A 4,877-nucleotide genomic window follows, 5' to 3' on the forward strand; every position below is an offset into this window, starting at 1 on the left:
TAGGGAAAAACAAAGCAGTAAATATCTATGAAAATATAAAACATAAACCTAAGCATGCCTATTTTAAATTAAGAAAGTGTTATTTTAGATTTTTTATTATGTAGCAAATGTTTTGTTAAGAATAGAATACTTTAAAAATATGCTTCTCAATGTATACATTTTAAGAGCTTGACACAGTCAAGAATTTCTGTTTCAGTTAATTAATTGAAAATTTTCTAATATTTAAAACATAGAACAAACATAATAATTATATTATATTCTGAATGTGCAAATGCATAGGCCTAAAAAGAATACTGTTAAAGAGAGTTATCACATAATAAAAATCTGTTAAGCAATTTCCCTTGGCATTTAAAGGTGGAAATATAATGTTAAAAATTGCAATTTCTTTATAATCATGAGACTTTTCTAACACATTTTTATGTTAATCTGATCAATTCAACGGGAGTAGAACATTTTGGTCTCCTTTATGGTTCTTTAATTGCTCTGTAAAACAAAGGTAGCCATGCCTGTGTCACAGAGATGCTTTAGTACAGTTATTGCAGTAGACCTTCTGCCATGAAAATATGTAAAATCATAGCAATGGGCAGAAAAATTGTGAATAACGATGCCTCAAAAAAAAGAAGTAACAAAACATCCAAAGCAGCTAAAGTGTGAAGGGCACAACATATAAAATAGCTACATTAAATCTATATTAAATGTGTTTCTATTTTTCTAACAAATACTGCTTAAGAAATTATTACTTGCACGGCACTATGATAAATTCTGTGAGGGACCGATATAAAGCTCTAATCTTTCCTCCAAACAAGAAAGAAGAGGATGTTGAAAAAAAGTTTCAAAATTTCCGTCTTTCTTTTGTTATTACATTCACGTGTATATTCTAAAGATTAAATGATAATGTATATGAGACATTAGTATTATATCTGATACATAATAATTGCAAAATTACTCTTGGCTATTATTAGCAGTAGTAGTGCTAAGCATTATTGTCTCTAATAATATCAAACCAAATAAACTAGAAACATAATGGTGACTATCAGAGAATGAAGATCAAATGAAGCTGATAGGCCAAAGAAATACTACAATACATTACTTCCTATTTTAATTAACCCTTTCCCTGACCATTTCTCCAAAACTCCTATAGTAGACTTACAAGTTCTATTTAGACTGAAAGAGTTTTATCTAAGAAGTGGTGGCCCGACACTATGAAACCAATATAAAAATCTCTGAATTTTAATCTCCGCAGCCTAACTAAAACTTGGCAACGACCTACATGTTGAAAAACAATGGCTTATTCCATCATGCAGTAGCAGAAATCTAACTTTTAGAAGCAAATATGACGTTATGGAGAGAAAAGTTTATTTCAAGAAATACTCTTTAGAAAAGAAACGAGATAACCAAATGACAGTTCAATAACAGTATTTGAATTATACTCACTGAAGCTTGTGGTATTCATTAATTTTCCTTATTCCAGAGCAAGTCACTGGGCTTTTCAAGATGTTTTGTTAAAAGTAAGAACAGAACTTTCTTCATTATATGCTGTTCAGGTCCCATCAACCTTATCGGTGTTATTTAACTCTCCACATTTCTATTCTTCCTATTTAGGAAATTTGTTATCTATTATCAACTTATCTCCAGTTCAGCATTTTAGGACTCTCCTATTCAACAAAGATCTGATCTTAGACTATAGATTATTGCTCACAAAACGTGGGCCAAAAAAGAGCAATATTACTTTTCTATAGCTCCCAGTAACATAGATATCCAACCACAAGAGTTTTGAGCATGCATAGTCTAATGTAAGAAACATAGTATTGATAACAGTTGTAATGTTAATTGATTGTGTTTGGCTTTCATAAGTCTTTCACACATCTTTCCTTCTACTAAAATTGAAGAGAAGTATACAAGAGTTTGAGAATAGTTTATTTTTTTAACTAAGCAAGGCAATACCATACATTAAAACCTTTTGTGTCTGATGGGGAGATACATATTTCTAAATATATATATGTATATATTTATTATATACTGATGTGAAAAACATGAATAATTAATCTCAAGTACATTTTGACAGCATAAAAAATTTACACATACTATCACACTTTGTGTAAAATATTTATCAAAACAAAATATTATATTGATGACAAAAATAGTTTAAAAAAGAATTTCTAAAATAAGAACTTTTATAACAAAAATAATTTGCTATTACTCAATATTTGACATAAATCCAACCAACTTCACAATTAGAATAGCATTTAAATATGTTCTATGACAAAATATTTTGAATTTGAAAACTACATTAAGTGTAATGTTCAAATACCATTTAATGAAGAAAAGAGATTTGAAAGCTTATGAGATTGCTAATGTCTGTTGTATTGTTTTCTGTACTGGAAATAACCCTTTCAAACTGGAATCTAGTTGATTATACCTTATTTCAACAAAGCTAAATCTAATATAAACTGCCACAAATAATGCAATTATTGCAGATTATGCATGGTTCCCACGAAAAACAGAGCTTTTCCTATTACATTTGCCCTATCCCTCTGCACTACTTCTTCATTGTTCTTCTCACTAATCTGGCTGGAAAAGTCTAATTAGGAGAAATCCCTTAAAGATCTAATATTGACCTAATGCAGGGCATAGGTTAATGAAGAAATTGAAGAAAGAAAGCATTGCTTTCGGATAAACATTCCTAATGGAATGGGAATACAAGAATTTAGGTGTGGAAAACTGGATTATAAAGTTTTATTTGATCAGTGATAAGCAGTTTGCTTGGGTGGTTACTTATGAAACCAGTAAGAGTTGAGAGAGTTTTAAAAGAATTTCTAAAGAGCTAAATTGAGAAGTTTGTACTTGACCTACTAAAAAACAGGAAAGAAAAAAAGGATTTCTTAATCCTGAGAGGGGCCTGTCTGATACATGTTGATCACAAATATTTTTATGTGTAGAATGAGTTGCCCTAAAGGGAGAATGAAAGCAAAATTTCAGCTGTTGACTGGTATTATGATGATTTGGTTGATCTCAAATGAAATTATATAAATAGAGATTGCAAGATAAATTGTGAAAAAATGTATATTTTTATGACTAATGACTATATGTGTTTGAAGAAGAATTAAAAACTATTTTTTTTCAAGTTTTCAATTCTGGGGAATTCAAAAAGATAGCACTATAATGGCCTGGGGAAATAAGAGATGGGTGGTAGTTTTTTGAAGGCTGGAAAGAATTTGATAAAATAAAATAGAAGTAAGTATAGCTAAAAGAAGTAAAGAAAAATATATGAATTGAAGATTTTCTATGTGTGTATTTAAATATAGAGAGAAAATATTTAAATATTTTCTATGTGTGTATTTAAATATAGAGAGTTTTAAGCATTAATTGTAAGGTACCACTCACAATATGTCCTATGCCTAAAGCAATGTAGGATATCTAAAATGGTAGCCTTTTGTATAGCTTCATAAGCACTAAAAACTTAAAAAAATCCAAAAACAAAAACCAAAAAACACCATTTCCATCTAATCGTAAAATTTAATTTTACAGTTGGTCAAATATTTTAATTTAAAATTACCAATTTTATAGTTGAGTCATCATCTCCACAGAATGTTTTTTTTTGGTCATGACTTCTTTGCATTATTTTAGAATATTTCTCTTTATTAATCACATATATTCAGAAGTCACTGGCTATCAGTAACTTATCAGCGAAGAATATTAGCTTCATGATGCAATGTATCAACATGTCTGAAGTCAAAGAAGGTAAAACCAAAAATGGAAATAGACCTTAGTGTCTTGAGAAATGTAACAATAAATTGCACAACTGGCTGTTACATCTTCAACTTCCCCTTGGACATCTCTGTCTGGATGTCTAGTGATACCTCAAGTTTTATATGCCCTAAATCTATTTCTTTATTTTCTTCACACACTCACTTCTTATTTCTTCTCTATTTTCTTTCTTAGTGTATATAGAACTATCCTCTGAGTCGCCCAAGGTAGAAACTTTATAAACATGCCTGATTCTTTCCTCCTCAATCTTGAAATTCAACTAATAATCAAGTTTTAATATTTTGAATTTTTAACATTGTTAAATTTATCTCATTAAACAATTATACTGAGCACTATATTTATGTCATGTGTTATGCTAGAGATAGCAAACATTAAGAGGGAGGCCCACAATTCCTACCCCCATGGAGTATACAATATAGTAGAAAGGACAGACATGAATCAACATCATAAAAACTGAATTAAAATTGCACTTGTATGAGAGATAGAGTGCACGGTCATTTGATTAGATCAGGTTGAATCAGAAGGCTTCAATGAATGTTGACACTTGAACTGAAGAAGGAAGAAGGAGATAGGAACATTCGAGACTAATAGTCGTGAGTATATAGAAAGGCTATGTTGGAAGGAGAGAGCAAGTACAGCTGAGAGGGAGAGAGAGAGACAGAGGGAGGAAGAGAGAGAGAGAGAGAGAGAAAGAGAGAGAATGATAAAAATGAGGAGCATGGTATCCTATGTTCAAATCTTTACTCTCATCATTTTTGACAATTACATTAGCCTACCAAGTTGGGCTTATTTTCTTTTCTACGATTCTTAGTTCATCGGTTGCATTTCCTGCAGAATTATTTCCTAAACTGAAATTTTATTTTGTCTTTCTAATGTTTATAATTCCTTCCATGGGTTTCTTTTGCACACAAAAATCAGGTCTACTTCACAGCCTCATGAACGCTACACACCCACCCAGGTGTACTTAAACACACGTTCTTGGAACAGGAGGTCGTCTTCATGATTCCATGACTATGTATCTGCCATTCCCTATGGCTAAATATTCCTCATCTTTCCATGTGGTGAAAGCCCATTCATCCTTCAGGGCTCAGATAAAATATCAACTCTTT

General features: G+C 30.9%; 1 protein-coding gene across 1 annotated transcript in view; it reads right to left on the reverse strand.

The window, feature by feature from the left end:
- The window catches only part of TNFSF13B (TNF superfamily member 13b), a 31,507-nt gene that overhangs the window by 17,667 nt on the left and 8,963 nt on the right, over positions 1-4,877 (reverse strand). The window lies entirely within an intron of this gene.

The sequence above is a fragment of the Pteropus alecto genome, unplaced genomic scaffold (assembly GCF_000325575.1).
Source record: "Pteropus alecto unplaced genomic scaffold, ASM32557v1 scaffold13, whole genome shotgun sequence".
Taxonomy (NCBI): Eukaryota; Metazoa; Chordata; class Mammalia; order Chiroptera; family Pteropodidae; genus Pteropus; species Pteropus alecto.